We start from the raw sequence: 24894 nt of genomic DNA, 5'->3' as shown, positions 1-24894 counted from the left end.
AAACACTCCAGAACACATTGCTCCTTGGAGTAGCCTCATCTGGGTTTTCTGGAAAGAAATTGCCCTCCTGAAGTCCAATGTAGGGCTTGTCCTCCTTCTGTATTTCTCAGCCTTTTATTGGAATTTTACAGCCTCCTCTTGGCCAAGCTCACTGCAGACATCGTGACATTTAGAAAATGCACCTGTATTTGCAGTTGGGTTTTGGCTTGTAACTTAACTCTAATCATTTTGCTAGAGAACATATGACAGAGGAATAATTGCAAAAATAAAAAAATAAAAAATAAAAAAAATCCAAATAATGGGAGTTGTTTTTCCTCTCTGTTCTGGAGAATAGCTTTCAAATAGTGAAATATCACATTTTTCTATCATGGTATTGCGATGAACCTAGGTGTCCTTGTTAGAGATCTGTAAAAAAAAGAGTAAAATGTAAAAAAGTAAATTTCATTTTGAAAAGCATGTACATGCTTTTTTGTATATTTGTATCATCTCAGGGAAGCAAAATTCTTTTAACTTCCGCATCAAAATTGCAACAAGGCTTAAAAGTAAATACTTAAATGCTTAAAAGTAAAAGTAAAGATACTAAGTCTAACAGAAGAACAAGGAGGGAAGGCATTGTCTTATTTCTTCCAAACAGCATGAAATATGAAACAAGTAGTTTCAACTTACCATTTAAGTTATGTCATCTTTGTTTGAAAAATGTGCCTCAGAACATATCTTCAAAATTACACTGATTTTACAAAAGTAAACTGCCTTGTAATTAGTGGTTCAGGAAAATCCATTTTATTTCCAGACATAGCTGCAGACCTGTGTTATCTGGAGTATTGCAGTTGAAGTCCGATAAACAGTAGATGTTCTCTGTAGAAATATTCAAATGGTGCCATATGTGGCTTTGCATTTCTCCACTTAATTTAGGTTAGTTGTTTCTGAGCTTGCTGAATTGTGCTGTATGCTAAGCAATAACCATGGTCACCTGCAGTCAAAATGTAATTTTAATAATTCATTGATATGGTATTGTTGATTGTATATAAGCTGAGGAGAATTTTATTCATGGTTTTGTGTTGACTTATAGGTTAGGGTATCAAAACACATTAATGTGTGTGCCACTCTTTCCCTAAAAATGTTTTAGAGATGCTGTTTGTGGAACTTATTTATTTTTTCTGACCATTATAATCAGGTGCAACTAAAACAAAACTTTCAGAAAATGTTACGTTTTAGAAACAGAATATCTCTAGAATCAAAGAAATAAATTATGGACTCTGTTGCATCTTTGAGCCCTTCTGCAGCCTACAGTTTCTTTCAGAAAGAGTGGAATCTTTGAGCAGTTTGTAGATTTGTTATGAGTATTTAACTTCAAGGATATTATTAATTTTCTATTCCCTCTTTGTGAAATGTATTAAATGTTCTCTGTGCTTTGGCAGTTGATGAAAGTGCTGAGTGCACTGAGCTGTCATGGATATTGGACTCGGTCATGGAAGGGACTGAAAGCCATTATCGCAGCTCACTGTGCCCTCTGTATGCATTTAGATGACTGTTTATACTATGTGTAAGCAGAAAAATGCTTTGTGTCCTTTTATTTGAAATGAATAAGTACAAAAGAAACAGTTGGATTACAGATATTGATTATAGTAAAAAGAGAAATAATGCTGGTCAATGATATGCCTCAAGTTGATTTAGGATAAATGTATGCAATTAATAAAAAACTGAAGAGGGGTATAGTTATTGAAAAGGCTTGAAATGTTGAATCTTTTTTTTTCTGACTGAAGAAGGATGTTGTTGAGGCCTGAAATGAAGTTGTTTCACAGAGCTCAGTCACTAAAACCTCAAGATGAGGAACTGGCGGTACACTGACATTTGAAAGCTTAGAAAAACACACTCAGGGCTGAGCTCAGTAAATCCATGGTTAGGGAGATGCACTGAGTTTTGACAAAAGTATATTATTTTGATTTCTGGGCTACTGGTCCATCTCAGCAAAAGAGAAAAAAAAACCATGCATTGAATGTGGTGTTTTTTCTACTATGTGCTTAAAAAGCAGAAGACTAGTAGTATAACAGATCTGCTGGTGGGTAAATAACAGATTTAGCATACATAATGTGTATATATAGCACGTATCCTTTTGTAAAGAGTGCGTGCATCTCCTTTGAAACTACTTTCTGTATATTGGAAGACTGATAAATTTCCTCTGAGTTTTCTGTTCTCTGGCCTGAAGAAGTTCTTTCAGTCTTTTTCATACGGTGAATTCTCCTTGCTTTTTCTTCCACCCGGTAGCCCCCTGCTGGACTTTCTTCAATTTTTCAGCATCTTCCAATCAGTCTTGCTGTTAACCTGTAGCATTTTGGAAGTTATACATACTTTTAGTCTATCAGCAGAGGAAAATGAGTGTCTATGTTGAGCTTAGGCAGATCCTATCTTACTGATTTTGCCACTCCTTTTATTGTCTTTTGTCAAGTTTTACAATTTTTATTTTTATTTTTATTTTTATTTTTACAAAATTGGCTTCAATAAAAAGGGCTTAGTATGCCTAGATTATCATGTGTTGGTTGTGGTCAGAGGTAAAAATTTCCTGCTGATATAAACAATTTGACTCTCACTCCTTATTACCAGAGCAGTGTGTGTTTTCTGGGGAGGTGGGATCATCCCTGTTGTAAAAATTGGCAATGATGGAGACCTCCTTTCACAAGTCTTGACATTTTTTTTCCATTATTGCTGAATGCTAGTGTTAAAATCTTCTTTCCTCGTAGGAATTTGTCTGGTCTTGTTATTTAGCTTTCGTCTGCTAGACTTGCAGACCCAGTAGTATCCAATTTCTTTATCTCTCATGAGAGTACTTCCAGATTATCATGAATTCACATCATAACCTTTTTATCAGTAAAATATTTATTTTAGGCAACCTTCATCAGTTGCCTGCTTTTATACTAGCTCACCCCTTCATCACTTTCACAGCTCTTCTCTAAGTCCTTCCCTGTTTTTCATCAAAGTCTTTTTTGCAACGTGGATGTTAGCAATAAGGAACACTCGAGGAGCAGCTGCAGAGGTTCCAAACGCTGATGGGGGCTGAGCCCACAAAGGGGTTAGTGTGTGCTGGTGCTCAACACAGAGGCTTACAGCTCTGTGCAGAGCTGAATGCACAGGAATGGGATCTGTGACAGCAAGGAGGAAAAAATGAGTCCCATGTGCAAGCTTCAGCTTATAAAAAGCAATTGTGTATCTATGTTTTTTTTTTTTTTCTGTTGACAAAATTAATCCTAACCCTATCTAGGCACATAGTCTGGAATCCAGGACTCTCCCTCTTTCCACACGAACATCCTACTACTATACAGAGAATCCATACTATACACGGTTTTCTGTCTGCTCCTGGCAGCCTTGTGGTCAGGACCACTGCAGAACACATCTCCATTTATGCTGTTAAGGCATTTGGCTCAGAAGACTTCAACAGGTCAACATCCTTTTCAGTTATTGCTGGAATGAGAAGTATTTCACTGCCGACTTACCATAAACACATAACCTATTTCTCCCAAAACCAGAGCAGATTCTGATCAAATAGCTGTGGTTTTCCTGCTTTATTATCAACTACTCAACCATTCTGATCTCACAATGGGCTGATACTATCAATAAAGGCCTTTTGTTTTTAATTTGTTAAAAATAAGCTAACCAGTAACCTTAAACATGCCAGAAGGTTGTTGTTTTTACTCTCTCAACAAAAGAATTTATTGGTTTGTAATCCTTTTTCCTAGCTAAGCATAGGGATTTTCGAAATGTTGGATAACTCACTACAAAATGTCACTCGTTTTTTTTTAATCTAGTGTTCCTGACTTTTTTGATTTTTTTGGAAGGGGAGCTGCTGCTGGCAGCATTGAAGATGTGGTCCCTTCTAAAGGTACAGATCTGTAAATGTCTCAGCATGCATATATATATATATATATATATACACACACACATTGTTTTAGTCAATGTTCAAGAAAGCGTACAGCAAAAAGAAATAAATTGTAATAAATTTTATTTAAGTAGTGTTTGATTTTAAATTCTGTTCACAGTTCCTTTCTCCAAGGCTGGGTAAATTCTAAGGCAGTGTTTGGTCCTGGCAGACAAAAACAAATGCTAAATGGAAATTATTTTAATTTAGAGAACATTTGAATTGGGAAGTGCTAGGGCCACATACACAAGTTTATTTTTTTTTTTTTTACCATTGGCTGGTTTGTGGTCTCCTACTTCAAGATGAATTATATCCTATATGCTAAGGATAGATAAAGATGAAGCTACTGCCAAATACATAAGTGATCTGCTGGTATGTGCATGCTAACTAGAACTCTTAGGGGTTTTTTTTGTTTGACTTCTGATTTGTGAGCTTTTTTTTATTTCAAGATTTATAGTGACTAAGAAATTGGTAATGGTATTCTTTAAAAATAAAGCTGCATTTCCTGTTTTTCCCCACCTTTTGTTTCATTTTGTTTGGGGGAGAGGGTTTGTTTTTTTTTTAATTTGTTCTATTTTTGTTTTCCCGAATAGGCCATGGGCATTGATTTTTTTAACTTTGCAATTAGGCAAATCATTTCTGTCTGTTTGAATCGTGAGGTTTTTTGCTCCCAGTTCCCAGCAACCTCCTTGTTCTTGTAGAGAGGGGTTGGTGGCCCAGGAGCATATTTTGAACCCTGATTCTGCAGGCTGGAATGGGATGCAACCTGTTCATTGAAAACATTGTAGATTAAATCTTGTGGATTCTCAAAGTTTTGAGGCAGGTAGTTTTGATAGTACGTGGCAGGTGTTCCTCCATTTGGCTACTCAACAGTTTGCTGTTGGGGTTGTAGTGGTTGGCTTATGAAGAGTTTCCAGCCTCCGTGAGCTTTTATTGGGTATCTTAAAAAGCCAAGAGAGCTGCCTCTCTCTTACTCCTGAGACAGTTGTTACTTATGCAGTCCTGTCCCACAAACCCACAGCAGTGCAATCCTTTTGGCTTGTGTTCTGTATCTTTTCCCTATCTCTTCTGAAGTTAACAGCGGTTTTCCACTGTGTCACATTTCCTCTGAATTTTTAAAAACAAGATCTGTGTGGAAGAATCATGTGCTTATTCAAGGGAAAGTGGTTAGTCTGATATGATCTTTCTTGCACAAGACTCTGCTGTGCTTTATTCTATTTTCTTTTAACTGTCATGCTTTTCATGATTTTTTCCTTCAAAAATTGTTCAGAAGTCTGACATAACACTCAAGTGAGTCTAGTAAGGCTATAATTGTTTAGATCTTTTTTCCTCATGCATCACCAGATTTGGTGTTCTTTAATTGCTTGCTATCGTGTTTGGATCATGCTTTGCTGCACCTGTTGCAAGGACCTACCACTGCTCACAGCATCTTTCTGCTTCCACTGTCCTGCAGTTACTGTGGTGTGAAGGATGACTGCAGTAGACAGACAAAGATGGCACTGGCAGCCCCATCCCGCTCCTCTCTTTAGCCATGCAGTGTGGATGTCCACTAATGAGAACACAGCTACATATAGATGTCACGTGTGTGTCCCCACCCAGCAGCTGAGCTCAGACTCTTAGCAACTCTCCTGGGATCCCAGTCTCCCCAGTGGCTGGCACCTGGACACAGATGCCCTCGAGTCTGCAGCCCTGCTCCAGTCAGCCAGGACTCCCCTGGCCCCTCTGTAGCATGATATGTCCATTAAGGACACCTCAACCTTCCCAGTTTCCAGGCCACATCACTAAGCTGGCTCTGGTTTGGCGTGTGCTGGTGTTCACACGTGGACTTGCACACCTGTGCTGACTTCAGTTGCTGCCAGGGGACCCAGTGCCCATGACCTGGCTCCAGACCTGTGTACACGCAGTTGCACATAGAACAGAGTATGCTTCACTCAGGAAAGGAAGCAGAAATGAAGTTTAATCAGTAGACAGGACAGACTGTGCAGACCAGGCAAATATATACCAGCCGCTTGCTTACGCACAACTGACCCCTTTTATCTCCTCAGTCCTCTCTTTTTCCAGACTTGTTCCTCCCCAGATCACCCCAGTGCTTCTCTTCCTCTGCCTTTGGTTCCTCTGCTAACCATCCTATATTAAGTCTTATATCACCCTGCATCCACTGATGTGTCCCAAACCCCTGACATTGACCTGTCTTAGTCAGAAGGGTGCTCTGGAGAGTTGCTCTCCGTGACTTGTGGTGATAGGTGTTCCACCTAGACACTGGGATTGAGGCTGCCCTTGAATAGTGCTGGGATGGACTCAGGCAGGGTATCCCATCCTCTGAGCCCTTAATTTGGGCTCTGACCTGTCTTTGTGCCTCTCTGCTCCTGGGGCTAGTGGTAGTGGGGTGATGGTGCCTGGGGTGAGTCTGGCAGTATGGTGGTGTTGCTAAGGCTTCCATGCTGTTGACAGTCTGTGTTCTACCATGTGCATATGTGCAGATTTTTATCACTTAACCATAATTACATGATTATTTCTAGCAAGATTCATGAGCTGATGTTTAACAGATGCTTTGCAATTCATATGTGGAATCTCTGAAAGAAGCATTCTTTATCTAAATTACAAATATTTACTTTGATCTAGTTAGCTTTTTCAGCATTAATAGCATTTTTTTCACTGTTAATAGTACTGCTTATGCTTTTATATCTTGTCAGCTCCTAGAAATAGATATAACTGGTGATATCAGGCAGTGGACCGCATTTTCAAATGTGGGAAACTTTAATATAGCATGTATGCAATATATAATACGGTCTAAGCAGCGTGCACCATATAGGCCTATATGTTTTGTTTTGTTTGAACCACGGATTTAAATTCTTCTGTTAATCAAACATCTTTAATAGGCATTAATACTTAGATCAAATGTTTTCTCTAGCACGAGTGGCATGACAGCAAAATACTAAATGCAAAGTGTCAGTATTGACTGGATAAAAAAGAAGAAAATGTACCTCTCTAAGGCTCAGAAATAGAAAGCTGGTTTATGCTATTATGCAAGACAACATCTTTATAGAAGGAAAGGCCAGAGAGAAAGATAGTCTTTAAGTAGTGCATTATTATGTAACCTGCAAGGCTGAAGCTACACAGAGAAAGCATAAAGCACACAGGAATTTTAGTAGTCTAAATGGCTAAAGGCTGTGGGTTGAATTTATTTTACAGTGTACTTCTACCTGGAATGCCACTTCCTGAAGGAGAATGGCTTTTGAGGAAGATAATGCAGCTCACCTCTCACTTTCTACTGCAATTGCACAAACTGAGTTGCTGTTATTGCTGTAGGAGAGGCAGAAAGCAGCGACTGCTACTGAAGAAGGAAGGCTGTATTTTATTTTTTTCATAGCAGCAGCTACTGCTGTCCTATTCCCTGTGCTTTTTTCTCTTCTCTCTCCCCACCCCAGCAACGCTCTGTCTCACCAAGTTGTGCAGCAGCTGCCAACCTGTTCCAGAGGGGAATGCTGTGCCCTGCATAGTCTGATATAGTAGGCAATTTTTATGGCTGCACATTTCTTTGCCCTTGATTCTGTGCTTAAATCTGGGCAGGTATAGAAATGTCAGCCGCTATGTTTTTTAATTCATTTTTACAATCTGCAGATGTGCTCTGGATTTCACTTCTTCAAGACATTCTGCACAGTTTAGATATCCTTATGAAGAACCCACTTGCCTAGGAGAGTATAGATATGTAGGAGAATGCATAATTCCCTTTCATACTATTCAAGCATTAACATGGAAAATGTGAACATCCTCAAAAGGCTGTAACAAGGAGACCTGCAATACTTCTCATCCTAAAGGTTACAAGTTTATTTTAGCATATTTAATTTTCCAATATATGAACTTATTCGATCAAGAAGCCCACAGTCCTTCACTATCTTAACTACATTGTAAAATGTCAGCGTTAGCAGACTTGCTCTTGAGGCTGTTACTCTCCTGTAAATGTAAGCTGGTGATGCTTGGAAATTCCAGTACTTCTAGACTGGAACAGAAAGCAGTGTGCTGTACCAGCCACACCTTCCTCTCTTATATTATAGTGCTTTAGCACCAACTACATTCTCACCATACTGAATACATTTTGCAAAGGAGTTGTATGCTATATCCTTTTAATAATGATATTAACATAAATGGATTAAAGGTGAAAAGATAAAACTATGCATTCCTAATTTTGTTGCAGTGTCCTTGTAGGAATTTTTTCTAGAGAGGAATAGTTAATTCCTTTAATTAAGTTATTATTAAGTTTGCCTTTTGCTTCCATTTTCACAGACACTGTCTAGCTTTTTCAGTTATGTCATACTTTTATGGCTTGGTATTCTGTGTCCGATTTTAAGTGAATTACTTCTTACAGCAGCTGAAGCATAAAACTCAGAGTGTGATACTCGATGTAGACATGATGCCTCCTCATTTTATATAGGCATAGGGTTATTATCTGTCCTTACACATTATTTTCAAGAATGCAGGGGTAGAAAAATGCCTTTCACTGTCAAAATGTGGATACACTTCCCTATCACGTCAGCCAGTTTCAGTGCAAAATAAAGCAGGCGGGATCAGGAGCAGAGACACCTTGTGCTGTGAGTTTGGTGATTAAGAATTCAGCTGGTATACCATTTTCCCCAAATGACTGGCTCCCCGAAGTTGCATGGTTCAGTCCTCAACCTGTCTGGAGATATCTGGAATAGATATGGTCTTACTTGCCTTTGCTCCCCTGCAGCACCTTGGTTCTCAGCTGATGGCTAGGCAGGAGGATTCCTTCCTCTAGCAGTCACCTTCCAAGAACTTACACTTCTATACATTCTTGCAAATGTCCACTTATGCAATTCCTCACTCCCCTCACCCTAATTTTACCATATTTTAATCCTCAGTCTGTTTCAGAAAAGCTCTGACTACAGAAATACCTAACTTTTAATTAACTACAGCCTCCAAGCACCAATCTTGTAGGCACTGTGGGAAAAGTGCTGAAGCCAATTAATGCTCAAAAATAAACAAAACAGCAACAAACAAAAAAAAAACAAGCAGATGAGAGAGGCAAACAGACTAATACAAACTGTTTTTTATTTTCTTAGCAGACTTAACTCTTAAGTCTTAAAAACCTTCTTCCTTCCCAAAACAGCGTGGCCAGGTCTCAACTTTCTCTAAATAATTCCTGACGTTCTTTCCCCTAAGGAATGTCATTGCTCTGGGAAAATGGTGGTTAGCCCAAAAGAAAACTGTGCAAGATGGCAGCTGCACAGCCACAGTGGTAACAGTGCACAAGACTGTGTTCCAGCCTTGGTTTGTCTACTAGAAGAGATACAACTGGAGGGTATAACCTAATAACCTTAAAGTAATTCTTACTTCTTCCAGAAAGTGATCTATTGCACTTTTCTTTCCTGTCTTGGATTACATCTATTACTGTGTGAATGGCATCAGCATTTGCTTGGTATGAATCAGCTTAATGAATTGTGTCTATCCCAGTAATAGCTACTCACTAGTTATATATGTTAAATTATATGTATCTGCTGTCAGTTTGGACAAGTTCTCAGAATACTGAAGACTTTATCCTTGTCATAGTTTCAGCTGGGACAGAATTGTTTTCTTCAGAGTGTCTGGTACGATGCTATGTTTTTACTCTAGGAGAAAAACAATGTTGACAACACACCGATGTTTATAGTTATTGCTAAGCAGTGCTGTACAGAGCCCAGGTTGTTCCTGTTTGTCAGCTCATACTAACGAAGGACTGAGAGTGGGCAGAACCAGGACAGCTGTCTTAAACTGGTCAAAGGGATATTCCATACCACATGATATCACGTGGAAAGAGGGGAAAGAAGGGGATGGGAGTTCATCTCGCTCTCTTCAGCTGCTCAGAGGGCTAGCTGGGCATAAGTCAGTGGTGAGCAATTGCTTGTGCATCAGTCATTATGTCCATTCATACATATATATATATCATAGTTATTATCCTTTTCCTTTTCTCTGTCTTAGTAAATAGTTTTATCTCAAACCATGAGTTCTACTTTGTTGTTTTCTTTTTCCCTTTTGATTCTCTCTCCAATCCCACTGGAAAGGGGTGGTGGGGTTGGAGTGAGCGAACAACTGTGTGGTGCTCAGCCACCTGCTGGGTTAAACCACAACAATCCTACACACTTGCTGCAAATGTCACCCATATGGACTCAGTTCTTGGTTTCTGGATGAGACATTATTAGCTATAGTTGTTGTTTCACTCCTTCACAGTTACTGCTTTTATTCTATATTTTAACCTTGATAGAATTGGAGCATAAACAATGTGGTGTGTTTTTTTCAGACATATCGTTATGTTCATTAATGTATTTGCTGTTTTAATTTTAGTTGTTTCCTGTCACTTTAGGAAAGTATTTTCTCATAAGTGAGTAGCAGTCTATCAGTTCAGGAACTACACGAATTGTAGAATGGCGTGGGTTGGAAGGGATCTCAAAGATCACCTAGTTCCAACTCCCTGCCACAGCCAAGGTTGCTGGAGGGGACTGCCCAGGAGCCCATCAAGCCTGGCCTTGCCCACCTCCAGGGATGGGGCATCCGCAGCTTCTCTGGACAGCCTGTGCCAGTGCGTTACCACTCTTAAGAACACAGGCTTGTAGTAAACAACTGGACTCTGCACTGAGCTAGCTCAGGTCCTCAAGCTCCATGAATTCTGACTGCATGAAAGCATCACTGCTGCTTTTGAGTCCAGTTTGTCCCTGGAAACAGAGAGCTGTGTTTGCAGAGCTGCATTTAAACCTTAGACCAATTCCAGTATCACTGGATGTTGGATATAGAACAGCACAGTTAATCCACACCACTCTGTGTTGTTTTAGGAGAAAATTAGAATTATTGACCTCCAAACAGTGTGGCTGTCCAGAAGATTAAAGAGCTTATAGATGAACAAAACTAAGATAGACTGGAATATGGCCAGTAATTACTGGCTTGTAATTATGGTCTCAGCTGGAGAAGAAGCATCTGAACTAAATCACTTTAACTGATCCCAGCTGATGTCTGTACTCAGTGCTGCAGAAGAATGCAAGTGTCTTCCCTACATCCTATCCAATTTGACCTGGAGAAAACATTCTCCCTGGATCTTAAGCAAAAATAATTGGTTCTACTGAACCTACAGGTAGGAAGGCTTTCATGCATGCATAAGTTGTACATCATTCCTGCTCCTATCCTCCCTACAGTTGTTGCTAATATCTGTTACTTTAGAAGAAGGAAAGTACATGAAAAGAAGAACTTAAATGCTGATCTGACCTGTTTTAAGCTGCGAGAAATAATCTCATCTGGTCTACATGAAAGTGAGTAGATGAAGTTGTGGAGCATGAGGTTTAGGACTCCTCAACATAGAAATGTAGTTGTTTGTCAGAAGTTAAAACTAGGTTTACTCAGAAGAAATAGAAAGGAAAGTTATGTCTATCTAAAAAATACTGAAGATTCCCTTTGAACTAATCTTCTTTGTTTTGAGTAGTACCTTGCCTTACATGGTGTTCATTCGGCAGTGGTTCTATCTCAGCAACATTTATTTAGGACTGACATCAGGACTTGGCTGTTGTATTTACCAGAATTATTTGCCAGATTTTGTTGCATGAGAGAGCTTCACAACTAAATGCAAACTTGAGGCATACAGAAATCCTGCTTCCTCTAGTATGTAGGTGGTGAGACCTCAGCTTCTGCTAGGGTTCTTCTGAGATTTTGCAGATGGCTTTGGAGTTCAGGCTGTGTTTGTCTTTTGCATGCATGCTCCCTTTCTGAGAGAGACGTTTTGGATGCTCATATGCTGTTTAGCCTGTAGAAAGAATCATCATTAAAATTTGGCCTGTGGCATGAATAGCTCATGGTGACAAAAAGAAATGCCTCAGGTTGCCTGACTGCTGCCGCCAACTTGTGGTGGCCAGGGGGCAAAAGCAGAGAAAGGAGGTGATGCATTTCCAATGTGACACCATGAGAGGCTGTTGCTGTAGTGACAGAGTCCTCTGAGCTTAGTTGGACATTTTGCTGGCATTTTGTTTCTGTGCTAACATGCTATTTAGGTCTGCTCGCTTGTGTTTAATTTCATAGCATCAGATCCACTCAGCTTGGTTAATACCTTTAGGACCTGTGTTTGATTTTTTTTTTTCTGTCTTCTTTTTAGTAAAATAAGCATAGGAAATGCTTTGAAAGTTTTCAAAGAGTAGAAATGGTCACAATTTAAAAAATGAACAAGCAGCAAAAAGAACAAGAGGAACAAGAAGAAAGAGAGAAGTTATCTGTGCGAAAATGGTGAGAAAAGCATTAAAGCTAATAAGCAAGAAAAGCGGAGTGATGAAAAACGAATGAGTAGATAATAAAGCACATTTGCTATTACTGCTCCGTAGCCTGCCACTGTTTGCTCTAAGATTTTGCTTCATTTGCTGCTCAGTCTTCAGTGATGACACCTTCTATTCTCTAGCCAGCAGTTTAGACAGTGAATGTTTTCCTTAGGTTTTGGGTTAACTTTCTCACCTTGGCTCAGTTTACTGATGCTGCAACGGGTGACCTCTGAAGACAGAGATAATTCCTTCTCTACTGCTCTACTGCTATTGGTAGTAACTGTGTCACTTCACAGTCTCTTGTTCATGCTATGTGGACAATCTCCTTCATCACTATCCAGTTATTTTCTCTTTGCTAGATCACTTCACAGCTTCTCTGGGGCAGCATTAGCTAAAAGTATTCCCAACTGAATTCTCCAAGCTGTATGTGATCAGGGCTGGCCTCGCCAGAATGGTGGGAGAACAGACAACAATCTCTGCTTGTTCCTTTGTAAACATGTTCTGAATCCTCACTGGACCTTCCTACATTGTCAATCCTGAGCTTTGTCAACAAGCTAATCTGTTGAGTTAGACTACAAATAAAAATTCTACTTTGCTACACATCTTTCCTCAGCAGAGCTTCTGTAAGTCCAGCTCTGCATTTGAATTTCTGGTGCAGAACTGAGCTTCAGAAAGGAATGCAGAAATGATGATGGAGGAATGTCACATCCATCAACCTCTCACATAAACCAGGGCCTATATTCTTAAATAGAATTACTTACGTTTTAAAATAACGTTATGGCTTTTGCATGGGAAGTAGTTTTCTTTATGATTTTGATGAAGATTTAACATTATTCTCTTAATGAAACAGTATTTTAGATGTCTTGCACTCTCTTTTGGCCATTCCTCAGATAACCAGGTCACAGAACTCTTTTCTGCTTAAATAAATCAGTACAATTATGTGTGCTATGTAAATAAAATCACATACTTCTTCATGAATACTGCATGCAATTATTTCTTTGATTAGAGAGGCTGTGGACTGAAGTTTGTTGTGGTCTGTTTACACCTGCAGAAATCTCTAAAAGATCCTGTTCTTTGGTGCTAATTAGATTCATAGATTCATAGGAAACATTAAGGGTGAAAAGGACCTCTAAGATCATCTCGTCCAACTGGAGACCCATCCCCACCACGTGGTGTGCCATACTCGAGTGGCTGTGTAGGTTCTTTTGTTTGTTTGTTTGTTTTTTTCCTCTTCATGGGCAGTGAAAGAAATGTAAAGAGCAGAGGTGAGCCTAGAGTGTTAGTGTCAAACCAGGGAGGTCATTACAGTTTTTTTGCGAGGAACGGATTGAACTGATAAAGCTTCCTGAAGGAGATCTACAATTATGAATGCTGCTTCTGTCCCTGAAATGATTGGCACAGTTCCTTCCATTCTTATTTTAAAATTATACTCAATTGATGACTAAGTTTATAATTAGTCTGTGACAACAGATGGTAGCAGTGTCCAGACTCTCACTGATGTTAAGAACAACTTGGGTGTTTTGATGTGAGGCATACCGGGGCATGTTAGGGAGCTGTGGAGCGAGGTAAAGCAGAAGACAGAAAATTCATGATTGCTTACTTGCACACCTCCCTGCTTCAGGGTGATGCTGCTGTTTTTTTTTTGTATCTACAATACTCCTTCATAGTTGAAGTGCATGCAGTTATGTTGGCTTCTTCCATGTTATGGAAAATGAAATAAATTCTCCCTTCTTAAAAGCTGTGATGGCTGGCCTTCGTGCTCATAGCCCTGAAAAAGGTACCTTTATTTCATTCCAGTTATAAAATAGCAAAATTCAGAAGTTTATGATTCTATTATAGCTTTCTGAATTTTTATGTTTTTAAGTTGCTGAAAGCTTTCTCCCATTATTTATTTCTTCTTTCTCTCCCACCATGGTTTTTAATAAGGTTTTACTTAATTTTTGACTTTCTCACAAACCTGTTTCTTGTCTCTACTTTGGATCTGGAGGGACTTTTTGTTTATTTTTCAGTTTTAATTTGTGGATATTTTTTTTTTTTGTCCTTCAGTATGCTACATTTTGCTTAAAGCTTCTTGTAAAAGAATTCAACAGCTTAACTGCATTGTAAGAAACATATTTTGCTTTGCTTCAGAACCTTCTATGTCATTTGAATAACTCTTACACTGGAACAGACTGAACAGCTGATGTTTGCTCACTGACTCCAGGCCACCTGTGACTTTATGAGTCGCTTTCAGACCTATCATCAATTTCTAGTCTGAAGGACTGTAACTTAGTTATCTTTCCTTATTTAAAGTCATTCTATACCTTTGATCATGTTACCTTTCTCTGATCTGAAAGGGGTTTTCATTTACGTGTTATGAAAGCAGAGTAAGACAGAAAATCCATTAATACTTTACGGCATGCTTATTTAGTAAGGAAGTAGGTTGTTGTGGTTGTTGTTAATTCTGATGACTCTGAATAAAGAGGGGAGAAAAAAAAGAAAAAAGAAATATGAGCCTAATCCTCCACACGAGTGCAAATGATTTGAAGTGTTACTGCCAAGGTAATGAAAAATCTGTCCGGAGGAGGACCCATGCAATTTTGAAATGAAGAGTGTGGATGTTTTACTGGAAAAAAAAAAAAAAAGCAAGCACATTTTTCTGTAATGTGTGAGGGAAGCTCAGAAAGAATTGTTACTCATCAACTTAAAGTAAGGGGAAGAAGTATATGAGAGCTCCTCCAAAACTAATGCCTCCTATTTTTATGGTGTTGGCCCACTATGTCAGAGATGGATGTTGGTGGTATGGAAGTAAATGTTGAATCTTCCCACAGACATTCCATTACATTTTGTTGCTGTGTGACATCGCAGCAGAGGGGCAGTCTGAGAGAATGACGCCTGACATGGAAGTACATACAAAGGAAAGGTGTGTCCTTAAATTCCTCCATGCAGAAATAAAGACACTCATTGACACCTGCTGAACATTTATGGAGACCAAAGAGTGGATGTCAGCACAGTGAAGTGGTGAGTGGTGCATTTCAGTAGTGGCGACAGTGACATTGGGTCACCTCCACTGGTGCAGATTGTTATAAGCACAGCATGCAGGCTCTTCTTCATTATTGGTGAAAATGGATAGCTAACAGCAGTGACTGTTTTGAAAAATAATGCTTTTTTAGCTGAGAATTTGCTCTGTCAAATATAACATTACTGTATTCTTCGTATCTGTTGTAGTTTCCGTGGAAATTAACAGGAGGCATTACTTTTCAGAGCAAGCAGTGTCTTTGTTTTTTTTAATCACAGAAATACTAAGGTTGGAAAAAGACCTACAAGATCATCCAGTCCAACCATCCACCTATCACCATGTAATGTCAGAAATTAAAATGTTGAAGTCTGTTTTTATTAACGCAGTCATTTTGAAGAAAAGAGTGACTATGGTGATACTGCATTACAGGGAAACCTGAGCAGTTAGGGTTCTGTCCACAGTGCTTCTATTTTTGTGGAGGCATAGAATTTCTTTTTTTGTTTCAACTTTAATTTGAGCAAAGCCACTTTAAGGGTTGGGAAGGTGAATCTTTTATTTTCCTGGCTAACTCAGTTGACTGGAATGTGATTCCACTCATCAAGAAGGAGAATCCAGGGAATTACAGGCCTGTCGTTCTGACCTCAGTAACAGGGAAGGTTACAGAGCCAATCATCGTGAATGTCATCACTTGGCACATGTAGAGCGATCAAGCGACCAGATGGAGCCAGCTTGGGTTTATAAAGGGCAGGTCCTGCCTGACTAACTTCATCTCCTATGGCAAGATGACTGGCTTAGTAGATGAGGAAAAGGTTGTGGATTTTAGTAAAGTGTTAGTAAAGTGTTTGATGTTGTTTTGCACAAAATTCTTCCTCCTAGCTGCTCATGGCTTCAATAGGTTCAATGGGCTGCCCAGAAAGAGGTGGAGTTCCCATTCCTGGGGGTATTTAAGAGGTGTGAACATGGCCTTAAGGGACATGATTTGGCGATGGAACTTGGTAGGCCAAATTGATAGTTGGACTGGATGATCTTGAAGGTCTTTTCTAACCTAGATGATTCTATGATTTGTATGTGCATGTGCATATATATGAACCCATATTACTTGAGATCTGGGAAATCAATATCCATACTCAGAGGCAGGGAAGACTAGGCGGAATAACTTAGTATTTCTGATCATCCCAAGACAACTGTATTTCTCTTTTAAAAAAAGAAAAAAGTAACTGCCCAAAGTAAATGGCCATGAATTCAAAAACAGAAAAATGGCAGTGTGTCTGAGTTATACGCAGTTACTGGCTCATTAACTGGATGGTGAAAGAAGGCATGGTAATTGTGTAGCTGCTGATGAGAGAATTCTCAGAATGCACTGTATATATATAATGCATGTATATTTTTACCTCATCCTAATAAACTCAGTTCACGAAAGGCTAGGAACAATGAGCAGTGTCTCAAAGGGGTACTACATTTTATATATTAGACCCTTCCTTTATCAAGCATTGAACGTGTAGATATGAGAAGAACTGGAGCATGTATGAGGTTCAAGCTATACATGTTCTTTTAAAGCCAGACTTGAAGATCAGTTCAACTTTTAGGACCCAGGTATTTCACTATTTTTCAGGTAATGATCATGATATATTGTGTGGAGTTAATCATTTTAACTTTAATGGCGTTTTCCTTTATATAAGTCTTGACAGTATTTGTGTTTGTGTATGTATAAATGTGTGTGTAAAATTTCCTTCTTCCTAAACGCGGAATTTGAGAAGCAAGTCAAAGGCTCTGAAATGTGTTGAGAATATTGCTTCCATACTACATTGTTGTGTTTCTGCTGTGGCTAACAAGGTCTTTTGGGTATCAGTCTGTCTAAATTAAGTTCCTATGTAAGTATCTTCCATTTTAGTTCCTTGAGTCCAACTAGAGTTAAGGACATTTGAATATCATGGGACTGTGTATGGAAGTCTTCTTTCCTTACAGTGTGTTTATAAAAGGCTGCACTTTTCCATGAGACTGTCAGGTTAGATAATTCATAAATTAAAACACAGACAATATGATGAAGCAAATTTCATTCTGAAAGCCTGATTATTGGGGGAGGCAGAATGGTCTTTAACAAGAAATAGTGTATGCATGGATTAAAGGTATTGATACTTATCTTCCCTATATTGATATTCATATTATTTTGGGTTGAGGGGTGAGGGATAAAGGATAGTAAAGGTAAGTGACAGTGCTAAGCCCTAATGTAAAAAAATAATTACTTCTTATTAAAAAACTCAGATATTTTTAATTAATCCTCCACAAGCTGATAATTCTCCTGCACACATACATTTACATAACTATGCTTTAGTTAATTTGAAAAGAGAACAGCAAATATGATTAATATTCTATTTTGGCAGCCAGATTTACTTGTTCCACTGCTTTGGTTTGCTTTGTTTTTCCTTTTCCTTGTAGTGTTAAAGAGAATCAAATTAAAAGACATTCAGCAAAAGTTTTTGTAAGAAGTTTGCTGACCTGGATAAAATAAACAAATCCAAAGCTGCATTCAGTTGCATAACTATTTTCAACTTTGTGTTTTCTAAGAGTAGAGCAGTGATAAGAGTTAATCAGTGCCAAGGTACAGTTCTTTGTTATTCAGAAGAGCTGACCCGTATCTCTGACTTTATCTCTTGAAGTATTATTTTTGAAATGTCATTTTTCTGCTCAGTTCTTCCATTTTTTACATCCCATTGGTGGATGCTGATTTTAATATTTGTCTTCCTACAGTTTGACCTTAGGCATGATATATAATGTTTTTTCAACATGCTGTATTTGTGTGAAAATGCAGGTTTTGAGAAAGAAGTCAGATCTGGAAAAGAAAGCCTTAAATTTAGCCGTACTCTTGTATACTCGTAATGGATTTAATGAATATCCTGAAATACTGCGTCATTTTAAAGTATTTTCATATCGTTCATATAAGTCATCCTGTTTTCTTAAAGTCTTCTAAAAATCGATGCAACTTAAGGGGTTTCTTTATTGTGATTTTGTCTATTGTTTCCTTCTGCACTATGAGGAATTTAATTAATTTTCACCTGGAATAGGAGGTGCATTTTATCATCAGTATGAGCGTGGAAATCATTGTAACTTTTATTTGTCTAGGGCCAGAAAATGCCTCAGTGAGCTGATCAGACAGAAGCAGAAGTTACTGTAAGGATTAAAAATCTAAGAGGAGCTGTGAGGTTCATCTGGTCCTATGTATTATAGGCTTATATAGCTTAACTGAATCAAGCTTTCATTTTCTCTATAGCAATGTCTCTTTGCTCTGAATCTTGGCCTACTGCGGACCCTCGATAGTTCTTGTGAGCCACCGTAGATCTTTGTTACCATACATCTAGTTTAAAAGACTGTAAGATCTGGCTGCCCAGGTTGCCTTTTGAGCATCTTAACTTTGCAAGACCACCGTTACAAATGGTTTAAGAGAAACAGAATGGTTAGTAGCCTTTTTGCCACAGCTGTGAAAGCAAGCAGCTCCCACAGAAAATACCTTGAAAGCCAGTTTTGCTCTGTTAGTGATACAAAGTGACTAGCAGTGACTGAGCAGGACAGAGCTGGCTCTTAGAACACCTATGAGACTGAGCCTTTGGCATGCTAGATACATCTCAATGGATTTAATTTTGAGATGAGAAGCTTTACTTCCTTTTCAAGGCAAGGGATAGGCTGCAGTTGGTTGGGACCATTCTATGAGATGCATAAAAACTCAAGAAGGAGGAATAGGTTGGCAGAAGGAGAAGGGATGAGGGAAGTCTCTTGAGCTGCTGGCTGCCAAATATGATTGAGGTGTAAACAGGATATTTTAACGTAAATGAACTAAGACCAGATTTTAAAGGTATTTGTGGGCCTGAGGATTCACTTATGAAGATTGTATTGTGCTTTTGTTTCCACAATAAAAGGAAATTTATTGCTAGGTAGTGGGGTGTCTTGCAAATCCATTTCCCATTTGCCTTGCAGTGAGTTGTGAGGTTTCAGGAGGTAGTGTTTTTGGAGTGGGACATCATTGCTGTAGGTAGTGGTGCTGTGTGGGCCTTTTGATCTGCTGGGGCTTTGAATACAAAGCTTCATAAAAATGATGGATAACTAGAGGAGAAAGAGTAGGGAATAATCTAGGGCAGCATCCTTTGACTGTTGCTCAGATCAATATTATATTCCTAACCTGGCAATTCTTATAAAGGTTGCTGGCTTTCCCCCTCCACAAAGTAAGCAATGATGGTGATTGCTTTTGACAACCTTTGAAACAGCACAAAGAGAAGAAAATAAAAATCTATTTCTACTTTCATGTCATGGAGCTTCTAAAGAGTCTTTCTGTATCTACATTGGTACCATTATACCCTTGCTTTAAAATCCAAATTGATTTGTTTTCCTTAACATAGAGGAAGCTTGATTCTATCTCATGAGCTGATTTTCCTGTCACAATTACAGCTCGGAGATGTTTGCTGTGATCTAGGTCATGCTGACCTTAATTAACGACTGATTCACTGTGTGTCAGGTAACATCACAGGTTGTTTCAGAGCCCTCTACTGCAGTAGTACTTGAAAAAATTATCAACCGTGCACAGCATAGGCAAGTTAAAACACATGACATTAATTTGTTTCCAAAATATTTTTATTTGAATGTGATTTAAATTTCCTCGTTTATGAAAACATTTCCTATGATATGATTGAAGTTCCTGTAACTACCGTAAACAGGCTAGATTAGAGACAAATATGAAGTATTTAATTTGTTTTGTTTTTAACAGTAATAGCAGACATATCTAGTCTAAAATGCAGTATATGAAACTTAGTCATCTGCCAGCTACTCTCCCTTTTGTGTATTTTTCTCTACAGTTCATGTATTATTGTTTACTGTATAGCCTGTAATTTTTCCTTGCCTGGGGATCCACTCTGCTGTAGGATCTAGGCAGACTGCCTGGAGACTACATGAGAAAAGTGGGGAGGCATTCCTCTGCTACAGCACAGGGGGGGGAGTACGGTCCTTGGATACCATACTCTCTAGCTATTGTACATCTATACCTGACACATGATGAAGAGCAAGATAGTTGGCAGCTGTGCAGTTGGTTCATTTTTTTTCAGCTTTTCCTGTCGTGACTGTAAGGTCATTGAATTTCATTGGGAAAGAAAAGGGACCTGTGGAAAAGAGAGGTTGGTTGATGGAAAGCAGCATATGATACTCAAATATAATATTTGAAATATCCAGCTTTTAAAACATGCTATCAGATGTTAATAACATAAGAATAATTTGATTGTGTTAAATGAACCATTACTTTGGGAGACATTTAGGTTCAGAGCTTTATCTGTAACTGTAATGCATTTTCTTAAAAGTGTCTATGACAGTCTTTTTGCTTCTATTACCATCTTGATCAGCATCATGTTTCAGCCTGAACACTGTCTGGTCCTACGACAAGATCTTTAAAGAACTTCATTCATTAAGTGTTTCTTCAGAGTATGACTAATACAGAAGCTACCATTATGAATAAAATTATTTCTGTACTTGAAAATTTCTTACATTTTCTTCTGCTGTAAGGTAATTTCTCTGTAATTATAACTTTTTAAAAACTTACAAATCTGTAGTTGTACTAATTTTTGTATTCCATTTGTACTTCAGTCCTTAAATAACTATTTGATACTAATCTTTAGCCATCGTTGGAGACTAAGGTTTTTTTTACATCCATAATAGAAATTTTTAATGAACTTTCTCTACTGTGGTTTATATTTAATTGATTTTTAATGATATAAAATGATGATATGCTGGATTTTGAGTTTTTTTTTTGTTGTTGCTTTTTGTTTTTTTTTGTAAAAAAATATATTTTTTTTATTTGAATTACCTACTGGTAGTTGTTTGGATTTATCCATTAAGCATTTTCAAGCTGACAATAAGCATGTTACTTATTATGAGCTCTGGATTGAATATTAAATTAATGCTGGAGGATTGGTTGAGGATCATTTAAATAACACTTTAATACTGCCTGCAATGTAAAATAGCAGGCAAAATATACAAAGCAATTGTGGAAAAATAGTCTGCTGAAGAAAAATTCATTAAACCAGCTAGATCCTTTTTGAGATGCATTTAGAATCAATTTTAATTTGCTTTTAAAATGTATTCATTAAATGTATTAGAGAGCTGTTCTAACACTGTTTTTATTTCTTACTAGTTTAATTCATACCAAATTCTTTGTACGATTCTTCGTGTATTTTAGCATTAAAAAAAACCCCAACACTTTTATCTCAATTAATTTAGTCATTTGTTGAACACAGCAATTGCTAGGAATGTTAAAGAAGTGCTAGTAAAACTTAGAGTATTTTAAATGCGTGAAAGACTTTTTTATTTTTCAAACTATTTTTGACTATTTTTAGTATCTGAAAAGTGCAGTATTTGCATCCTCTCTTCTGATATGTAGTAGTTGTGTATCCATCACAAACACTGAGTAGTGCCATTTGCCTGCATATGTTCTGTGGTTAAAACTGTTCTTGGAATCCAGCTATTAGCTACTAGCCCTCTCTAAAACATGGCTGACATCTCTTTCTTTCTACTTGCCCGAGTCCTAGCAATTCCAAAATGAATGCATCTTTGTATTTTATAAAATTTGCTCAGTTATTCTCCCGTAAGTTTTTCCAAAGGGCTTAGGGTTTATAAAAATATCAACTTCCCCAACATCACATTTCAAGGAGTATAGTTGTTTCATTAATATCTTCTAGATGTTTTGACTGTTTACTGTTGCCGCAGTAATCCCTGTATTTTCTGTTCTCTATCTAGGATGCGTCAATCTTTGAAAATTTTCCAAAATAGTGTCCTTTTTCCACACTGAAAAGTATTCCTCATGGCTCTTTTCCTTACTCCCTTTTTTTTTTTTGTCTACCCCTTTTGAGAGGAGTGTACTACCACTGTGCGTCATATTGACTGTGTGCTCTTGCTGTCCTTTTGTACAGTGGTCTGACTGCTTGACTGCTACCAACTACATTGAGCACTTCCAAGTTCGGATTGTTCCTGGTAGGGCAGTAGTGTGATTCAGGCTAAGCTATTCTCACTGTTCTCTTGAAACTTCTACAAAAGAGTGTTTCGTATGTTTCTCACTATTTTACCTCATAACAGAAGTGAGTGACTGAGCTACAGCTGTAACTGTATTCCAGACAAGACATCATATATCCCAACATGTTCTCTGTGACATCCCAAAGGACAATGACAGGAGAACAAAGAGGTGTGATAATAGGATTGAGAATTGCTTGCACTGGAGCAAGTAACGCAGCGCAAGGATTATCATTAATGCTGGGTGTGATAAATGATTACTCTTTTACTGTTTATTTTTGTGTCCTTGGTTGAAGAAACAGGTTTTATATGGCATTAACCTCTGAGTTTTGGTCTTGCAGCTTTGTGTTCAGCTATTAAACATATAGAAGATATATGGGATATCAAGTGTGTAGGAGATAGGTAATGCAATGTATCATAGCAGTGTCTCTCAGTTATCACTCAGGCTTATTAGCTGCTGGCTGTGCAACTAACTTGTAATTTCTGTCTTTTCATATGTAGCAAAGCAGCTTACTGTTTCCTAAAATGTTTTGTCTGGGCTTCTACCAAACTGATGAAGTAATGCTTTTTAATCAGAATGTTTTGATTAAGGTAAAACAACCATCATTCATAAATGAGAATTTTATATGTAATTTGCTTCTTAGAATTTTGGGGTTTTATTCACAGTAGTATTAACTGTTCTTTCGTTAAGTATGTTTAAAATGAAGTAGGCTTTTTTTTTTTTCAAACTTGTTTTTAGAAACTAAATGTAGCATTTATAATGTCTAATATAATGATATAGAAACATTATTGTTTGCAACTCTGGCTGAAGTTAAAGACATTTACATGGAAATGACTGAAAGAATAGTTCAATTGGAAAGGACCTCCTTCAGGTCTAACTGCTGCATCTCTTCGGGGCTGACCAAAAATTGAAGCATGTTACTGAGGTCGTTGTCCAATTGTCTTTTGAGCGCTGACAGTCATGGAGCATCAACCACCTCTGTAGGAAACCTGTTCCAGTGTTTGACCACTCTCATAGTACGGAAATTTTTCCTAACACCCAGCCTGACCCTCCCCTGGCACAGCTTTATACCATTCCCATCCTGCCATCTATTTGAAGAAGCAGAGCTCAACACTTCCCTCTACTTCCCCTCCTAAGGGTGCTGCAGAGAGCAATTTCTTTGCTATTTGAATTCACAGAGATAGACTGTATTTTCATGTACTTCTTCCTACCTTATCAATGGTGTTCCAACATTATTCCAGTAAAATTTATAACAAAGTTTTAAATTAATAAATATAGCAACAACATGACTGTAATAATCTGGAAATTGTAATATTTTCTTTATATTGCCGGTAACTTTTCTTCGTATATAGGGGGGCCTGTCAGTTTTTGCAAAGTGTCCTGATGAATTTCAGTAATACTCACACATCTTATCTTTTGTAAAATACTTAGAAAAGTAGTACACAAACTGTAAATGAACCTGTAATAAATGCGTTAAATGCAAAACCGACTTGGTAGGACAGTGCTGCAGGTAATCATAAGATTACCCTGGAAATGACATTGCCACCAAATTTTGTGTCCTTTGTCTTCATGTTCACAATATTAAAGCCATTTGATTTCTAAAATTCATTCCTTGGAAGGGAAGACTTTGCCATGTTCACTGTCATTTCATTTTCACAACATGCATTCATAATATAAAATCTGTTTTTTTATATATGTATGTAGAATTTGCAGATTCATTTCTAAAGTTAAACCTCTAGATAGTATTTTTGATCGCAAGAAAAAGGAAATTAAAATATGAACAATGAAGGTATTTGAAAATTTGTTGGAAAATGATGATATGGAAACCTGATTTTTTTTTTTTCTTCAATTATTATATAAACTAACTATAAGCTATTTAAGATTTAATTACAGTTAACATTCATGCTGGATACTCAGTAGCTTAGCTACAAAATGCTTACAGGTCTATTTCAATTTACCTGTTGCTGTGGCAATTTTTACTGCTAGTGGAAGTCATTCTGCTTATTACCATGTGATCAGACTTGCATTATCAGCAATTTTGGAATCTGCTTACCCCACTGAAGTTTATCTGCCAAAATGAAAACATTTAGTCCATACAAAAATATTTTAAGATGTTGCAGAATGCTTTTGTATCCAAATATGCAGTTGAGAAAAGAGTTCGAAGAGCGTTTAGATGAAAGTGTGTATATATATATACACATATATAATATATTGTAAGAAGGGAGGTCTTCACTTTAAGAAGATTTGAAGTTCTTTGAAGGCATCGACAAATGTGAATGAGGTTGATTTAATTGATAGCTTTATTTGGATTTCCAAGACGTTTGAAAATCCTTTGCCCAAATATTTTCAGGCAACTGAACAGCCAGGAGAAAAGATCAATTTTTGGATAAATACTTCTTTAAAAGATATGAAACAGAAGATAAGGATGAATGGTAGGTTCTTACATTTAAAGAATCAAATAAACGTGGAAGCATGGAATGGAATGTGGAATTTGTTTCTTTGCTGGGCAATACCTGCATTTGTTTAATGACTGCTCCCAGCTATTTTAAGAGTAACAGCCTGTTCTTTATAATGCTGTGTAGTATTTTAAGCATCTGTAATGTGTAACCACATGCTGCTCTGCGGGGGTTGTTGTTAGTACTGCTGTGAAAGTGAGGTAGTA

The 24894-nt window shown here is 37.8% G+C and overlaps 1 protein-coding gene across 1 annotated transcript in view; it reads left to right on the top strand.

Moving 5' to 3' along the window:
* ADCY2 (adenylate cyclase 2) overlaps nucleotides 1–24894 on the top strand; it is a 193904-nt gene that overhangs the window by 44798 nt on the left and 124212 nt on the right. The gene's annotated exons all lie outside the window — the stretch shown is intronic.

The sequence above is a fragment of the Meleagris gallopavo genome, chromosome 3 (genome assembly GCF_000146605.3).
Source record: "Meleagris gallopavo isolate NT-WF06-2002-E0010 breed Aviagen turkey brand Nicholas breeding stock chromosome 3, Turkey_5.1, whole genome shotgun sequence".
Classification (NCBI taxonomy): Eukaryota; Metazoa; Chordata; class Aves; order Galliformes; family Phasianidae; genus Meleagris; species Meleagris gallopavo.
This window is presented reverse-complemented; position numbering and strand designations above follow the sequence as displayed.